The 7,500-nt window shown below is 42.5% G+C and overlaps 1 protein-coding gene across 7 annotated transcripts in view; it reads left to right on the top strand.

The window, feature by feature from the left end:
* LOC126985476 (hepatocyte nuclear factor 6-like) overlaps positions 1-7,500 on the top strand; it is a 296,520-nt gene that overhangs the window by 263,108 nt on the left and 25,912 nt on the right. The window lies entirely within an intron of this gene.

Raw genomic sequence — 7,500 nt, 5'->3', positions numbered from 1 at the left:
TTATCTTGCTTCCTCTCTTATTTGCTTCTCCTCCTGTTCCTCTCTCTCTTTCCCTCCTGTTTTCTACCCTCTCTAACTTGTATCTCCCTTTCTATCTACTTTCTGCTTCCTGTTTCTCCATTTCCTCCTCTTTTGACTCCTCTTTCTCCCATCTCCCTTTTATCTTCTCTATCTCCTATTCGCTTCTCATTTCCTTCTCCTGTTTCTCTTTTTGCCTTCTTCCTGTTTTCTTCTATCCACCTTGTTTCTTCTTCTGTCTCCTTTTTGTTTCTTATTTATGTATTTCCTCCTCGTTTGTCGTCTGTCTTCCTCTTGTTTTCTCTTTCTACCTCCTTTTTGCTTCCTTTTTCTTCATTTCCTCTTCGTCTGTCCCTGTTTCTCTCTTGTCTTCCTCCCTCCTTATTCGCTATTCCTTTCTGCTTGATATTCATCTTTTACTTCTTCCCCACCTCCTGTCGCTCCCATAACTTCCTTCTTCCTTTCTTCCTTCCTTCCTTCCTTCTTCCTCCTCCTCCGATTTCTCTTCTCGCATCCTACTCCTTTTTCCTTCCTACTCATCTCTTCTACTTCTTCCCCTCCTCCTGTCCCTTACTTTCCCTCCCATACCTTCCTCCTTCCTTCTTCTTCTTCTTCTTCTTCCCCGCCTACTTTCGCTCCCATATTTTTCTCCTTCCTTCCTTCTTCCTTCTTCCTCCTCCTCCTCCGATTTCTCTTCTTGCATCCTACTTCTTCTTCCTCCTTCCAATTCATCTCTTCTACTTCTCTCCCGTCTCCTTTCCCTTACCTTCCCTCCCATACCTTTCCTCCTCTTCCTTCCTCTTTCCTTCCTCCTCCTCCTCCTCCTCCTCCTCCTCCTCCCATTGCCTCCAGTACTGCCGGAAACAACCCATTAATGAGTCGTTGGGTCGTAAAGGGGAGAAATATGGAGTCGTGTTAGGTGGTGTGTTGCCGCGAGCCGAGTAGCGCGCGGGGTGAGCCGAGTAGAGGCGGGTGGGCGGGGCGTCTTGGGGCGGGGCTTCTTGGGGGCGGGGCGGGGCGTGGTGTGGTTGTGGGCGTGGCTAAGATGTCTGAGGGGGAGTTATCTTATTTTTTTTGTTTTTTTGTTTGATTTTTGTTTTTTTATCTTTTGTTTTTTGTTTTGTTTTCTTGTTTTTTATTTTGCTTTCGCTGTTTTTTTTTTTTTTGCTCCTTTTTCTTTTCTTTGTTTTGAGTTTTGAGTTTTGTCAGTCTTCCTTCTTCTCCTCTTTTTCTTTTTTTCTTCTTCGTTTTCTTCTTCTTAATCTTCTTTTCTTATTATTTTCGTTATTATTGTTAGGAAGATAATAGATAAGCTTCCTCCTCCTCCTCCTCCTCCTCCTCCTATCAATAATTATAGACGTTATCACTCGTAAGAATCCATCATTAATACTTCAGAACACACACACACACACACACACACACACACACACACACACACGACACAAATTAGTTTAAGATTTTGACTAAAGTTCCGAAGTGTCGCTCAACTTTGAAATGTAGAGACTTAGACCGACCCCAGGTGCTCGAGAGAGAGAGAGAGAGAGAGAGAGAGAGAGAGAGAGAGAGAGAGAGAGAGAGAGTGACGAATATTCTTGTTATCGGTTCTCTCTCTCACCTGATACGCACCTGTCCACAGTTAATTAGTCACTCACGCAGGTAACAGTGCTCGCGGATTTATTGTGACAGGAATGTGAGGGCGAGGGAGAATGCATGGCGGCGGCGGCGGCGGCGGTGGTAGTGGTGGTGGTGGTGGTGTTTGGATTGAGTGTCAGTTTATGGTGCTGTGATTGTAATGGGTGGTAGTGATAGTGGTGGTTATGGTGTAGTAGTAGTAGTGGTAGTAGTAGTAGTAGTAGTAGTAGTAGTAGTAGTAGTAGTAGTAGTAGTCAAACGAAAGAGTCATTTGAAGCAGGGAAGACTTTAAGGGAAAAAATATATAAAAAAAAGAAAGAAAAGAAGGAAGGAAAATAGTTAGAAAATATATTAAGAAGGAAGAAAGGAAGGAAGGAAAAGGTTAGCAAGGAAAGAAGCGAAGGAAGAAAAAGAAAGAGAGGAAAGGATAGTAGAAAGAAAAGAATGAAAAAAAAACAGAGAAAAGGAAAGATATTACGAGAGAGAGAGAGAGAGAGAGAGAGAGAGAGAGAGAGAGAGAGAGAGAGAGAGAGAGAAAAAGAAAACATAAAAGAAAGCTAGAAGAAAAGAAGACGAGAAGAAAGGAAGACAAAAGAGAATAAGGAATGAACAACAAAAAAAGAAAGAAAGAATGATTAAAACAGAGAGAGAGAGAGAGAGAGAGAGAGAGAGAGAGCGGTGGGCCTGTCCATTCCCCGGGTGTTATGGTGTCGTAAACAACCTGGGCTGCGTTACCTCGACACACCTGAGTTGCGCTGATTGTGTGGCCGCTAATAAACGAGTGATTGTGGCCGTACAGGTAGTCACGTCCGTCAGAGGTCACCTGCGCGCGATGCCATACCTGTGACGGGTGATTAAGAGCGGGGTAACGGGGGTAGGGGAAGGAGGAGGTGGGGGGTGGATGGGTTAGTGCTGTGTGGGTGGGTGGGTGGGCGGGTGGTTACTGGTGGATGGGTTGAGGTGATGTGGATGCAGTTTTGGTGGTTATGGTGGTGTGCTTTGAAGGAAGGTGGATGAGATGGAAGAAGAGAAAAGAGAGTAGATAATAGGAGAGAGAATATAGGAGAATAGAAAATAAAAGATGAAAGTAGATGAAAAGGATAAAAGAAGACAAGACAACAGAAAAGAGGATTAAAAGAGAGAAGATAAAGGGAGGGAATGAAAAAGATGAAAGCAGATGAAGAAGATAAAAGAAGATAAGACTAAAGAAAAGAGGATTAAAAAAGAGAGAAGATAAAGGGAGGGAATGAAAAATATGAAAGAAGAATAAAGAAGAGAAATTTGGAGGAAGAAACAAGTGGAAGAAGCGAAAGAAAGAAGAATGGAGACAGAGAGAGAGAGAGAGAGAGAGAGAGAGAGAGAGAGAGAGAGAGAGAGAGAGAGAACAAAAGGAATAACAATAGAAGATGGGGAAGAGGAAGAAAAGGAGAGGTGGAGAAAAGGAAAACAAAGGAAATAAGAAAAATAGAAGCAAGAGAAACAGAAAAAAAGGAGAAGGAAGAAAATAATAAAGAAGGGAGAAAAGCAAATGGAAAAATAATCATAAAACACAAAACCAAACAAAATATAGACAAAAAAAATAAAATAAAAAAACAATAAAGAGAAAAGAAGGAAAGAAAGGGATAGATAGGAAAAGAAAGGAAAAGTTAAGTCAGGGGAAAAAAAGGAAAATAAAAGGAGAAAGTATAAAAAAGAACACCAGTAGAGAGAAAAGAAAGAAAGGAAAGGGAGAGATAGGGAAAAGATAGGAAAAGTGAAGTCAAGGAAAGAAAATGAAAAGAAAAGGAGAAGAAAATATAAAAAAACACCAGTAGAGAGAAAAGAAAGAAAGGGAGAGATAGACAGGAAAAGAAAGGAAAAGTGAAGTGAGGGGAAGGGAAAGGAAAGTACGGGGAGGTATGACGAGGTGGGTAAGTAGGAGATAAGACTAGGGAAGGACAGGTAATGAAATGATAAGGGAAGGTAAATGAAGGTAAGAGGAAGGTAAGGTAAGACAAGGGGAAGGTAAATGGAAAAATAAGGGAAGGAAAAGAAAAGTAAGAGGAAGGTAAGAGGAAGTAAGGGGAGTTTAGGGGAAGGGAAAGGGAAAGGGAAGGAGAGGTAAGTGGGAGATAAGGGAAGGTAAGGAGAGGTAAGGGGAAGGGGAAGATTTGGGGAAGGTAAGGAAAGGTAAAAGGAAAAGGTAAAGGAGGAAGGGAAAGGAAAGGTAAGGATAGGTAAGGAGAGATAAGGGGAAGGTAAGGAAAGAGAAAAGGAAAGGGAAAGGTAAGGTAAGGTAAGGAGGAAGGGGGAGGTAAGATAAAGAGAAAGGTAAAAGGAAAGGACGGGGTTAGCAAGGGAAAGCGAAGGGAGGCGAAGGAAAGTAAAGGAAAGAAAAAAAAACAAAGAAGAAAAAGAAAACAAAACAAAAACAAAAAATAACAACAAAAACCTACCATGTCAGACGCAACTAGCAAAATCAATAACAAAAAAAAAAAAAAAACGTAGTACCAAAAGACATTAAACCTGCAATCACAGTTCTCACCTGGACAAAATATAGACGGCAGGTGAGAGGCAGGTAACGCGTTTGATTGAGAGCCGCACAGGTATTCAGCGTGATGAAGGTAGACGCAGTAACAGCAATAACAATAATAGTAGTAGTAGTAGTAGTAGTAGTAGTGGTAGTGGTGGTGGTAGTTTGATAAAGGTTAGTGTAGGTTGGCAATTGTTGGGTATGTCGAATTATTACCTGTGGCAAGTTCAGGTGAGGTGGTGGTGGTGGTGGTGGTGACTGGCTGGGAAAAGGTGGATGCGATAGAAAGAAAGTGAAAGTAAAAAATGAAAAGAAAAAGGAAAAGAATAAAAAATAAAAAGTTAAGGAAGTGGAAGAAAGGAAGGAGGGATGGAGAAAAGGAGGAGGAGGGAAAGGAGAGGAGAGAATGGAAAAAGAGGAAAAAGTAGAAAAATATCAAAGGAAAAAGAAAGGAAAGAAATGGATGAAGAAAGGAAGGGAAGAGAAAAGGAGGATTTGAGGAGGTACAAGGGACGAGAAAAGGGGAAGAAGGGAAGGAAAATGGGAGAATAAAGAAAAAGAAAGAGTATGAAAAAAATAAGATTGAGGAAAGGAAGGAGAGAAAGAGAAAAGAAAAAGCAGGCTGAAAAAAGTAGGAAAAAATAATAAGGTAGAAGAGAAAGAAAAAAGGGAAAGAACAGAAGGAATGGAGGAGGTGATGGGGAATAGAAGGGCAGAAAAAGGGAGAAAAATAGGAAAGATATATTAACGAAAAGGGAAAAGGGAATGCAAGAGGAAGAGGAAGAGGACAAAAAGGGAATAGGGAAAAAGTGATAAAGAGAAAGAGAAAGGGGGAATGTAAAGAGACAGGACAGAGGTAGATTAGGGAAAGGAAGGGAAAGGAAGGGGAGAAAGGGAAGTATAGAAAAAATAATGGGAAGTAAGGGAAACTAAGGGAAGGGAAAAGGGAAAAGGAAGGTAAGGGGAGGCAAAGGGAACGTAAGGAAAGGATAAAGGGAAGATAAAGGGAGGTAAGGGAATGTAAGGGAGGTAAAGGAAGCTAGAGGAAAATAAGGGAAAGTTATGTAAGGCAAGGAGAAGGTAAAGGGAAATAAGGGAAGGTAAAGGACGTTAAGGGAGAGGGAAAGGAAAGGTAAGGGGTGGTAAGAAGGCAAAAGGAACCAAGGGGGGATAAGGGGAAGATAAGAGAAGTAAGGTTGAGGTAAGAGAAAGGGAAGGGAAAGGTGGAGGGGGGGGGGGGGTAAGGGGGTAATAGTAATAGTGCCTGCCAAAGTTTGCACGTAAAGAAATATTATGAACCAAAGAACCATTATGATGAAGAGGAATGAATAGGGGAGTAGGCGAGCGATGAATACACGCACACACACACACACACACACACACACACACGAGGAGGAATGAAGAAAGTATAAGAAGCATTGCGTGTGTGTGCGTATGTGTGTGTGTGTGTGTGTGTGTGTGTGTGCGTCTGGATACCCCTGGACTTAACGCAGGTCGAGTATATCATAAAATAACAACAACATTCCCATTGAGACGCGTGATTTATAGATCTTAAAACCATTTCCAAGACTTCCCCCTACCCCCCCCCTCTGCCCCCCGCCCCCCTCCCCCCCTCTGCCCCCCGCCCCCCTCCCCCCTCTGCCCCCCGCCCCCCTCTCCCCCTCTGCCCCCCGCCCCCCTCTCACCCGCAACACACCGCAACACTCGCCAACACCCATAAACTCCCCGCACTCTCACATATTATTCATCTTGATTGCGAACTGGACCGAGAAGCGAAGAAGGAAGAAAAAAGAGGGAATAGAAATCATGGTGAAGGGAGGGAGGGAGGGAGGGAGAGAGGAATGGTAGGAGTGGTTACATGGTGGAGGGAGGGAGAGATGAGGGAGGGAGGGAAGGGAAGGGGGTAGGGATAAAGGGGAGACTTACCTACATACCTAATAAAGTGCGTAACCCTTCCTACCTTCCTTACCTTACCTTACCTTACTTTACCCTACTTAACCTTACCTTGCTTACTTAACTAATTAACTATCCACGTAACCCTTCAAACATTCCTTACCTTACCTTACCTTACCTTAACCTTACCTTACCTTACCTTACCTTACCTAACCTTACCTAACTAACTAATTAACTATCTGCGTAACCTTATGGATCTTCCTTACCTTACCTCACCTTACCTTACCTTACTTAACCTTACCTTACATTACATTACCTACCTAACTAACTAACTAATTAACTTACTGTCTGCATAACCCTTCAGACTTTCCTTACCTTACTTTACCTTAACTTATCTTACTTTATCTAACCTTATCTACCTACCTAACTAACTAACTATCCGCGTAACCCTTCAGATCTTCCTTACCTTACCTTACCTTACCTTACCTTACTTTACCTTACCTTACCTTAGTAACTAATTAACCAACTATCTGCGTAACCCTTCAGATCTTCCTTACCTTACCTTACTTAACCTTACCTTACCTTACCTTACCTACCTGAATAACCCTTCCTGCCTTCCTTACTTTACCTTACCGACCTTCCTATCTAAATGCGTAACCCTTCCTACCTTTCTTACCTTACATAGCTACCTGTCTACCTGTCCACTTGGTTACCTGTCCACTTGCCTGTCCACTGTTTGCACGACTTCGCCTCAAGAATAGAAAGGAATGGAAGGGAATTGAGTCGTAATGTGGTGGTGGTGGTGGCTGAATATGGTGGTAGTGGTGGTGGTGGGGTGGTGGAGGTGGTTGTGTTTGCTTGCTGGAATTGGTGGTGATTGTGGTGGTGGTGGTGGTGGTGACTTTGAAAATCGCTTATGCTTTCGTCAAATATTTCGTTTTTTACTTACACACACACACACACACACACACACACACACACACACACACACACACACACACACACACACACACACACACACACACACACACACACACACACACACACACACACACACACACACACACACACACACACACACTTCTGGAATGCAAACTATCAACTATTTTTTCTCTTTTTTTCTTCCCTTCCTTCCTTCCTTCCTTCCTTCCTTCCTTCCTTCCTTCCTTCCTTCCTTCCTTCCTTCCTTCCTTCCTCTTCTTCTCTAGACCCTTGACTGAAATGTGTATATGAGAGAGAGAGAGAGAGAGAGAGAGAGAGAGAGAGAGAGAGAGAGAGAGAGAAGGTAAGTGGAAAAGGTAATAGATGGTCAAATTAAGGTATTAATTAAAGGTAAAAGGTAAAAATAGAAATACAGGAAGAAGACACGTATGATTCCTGTTGTGTACGCGGTCTCCTGTTGTTTTTCTTTCTGTTTGTTTGTTTGTTTGTTAATATAAGAAAGA

This window comes from Eriocheir sinensis, chromosome 59 (assembly GCF_024679095.1).
Source record: "Eriocheir sinensis breed Jianghai 21 chromosome 59, ASM2467909v1, whole genome shotgun sequence".
NCBI lineage: Eukaryota > Metazoa > Arthropoda > Malacostraca > Decapoda > Varunidae > Eriocheir > Eriocheir sinensis.
The sequence above is the reverse complement of the archived record's forward strand: the minus strand, read 5'-3'. Positions and strand labels throughout refer to the sequence as shown.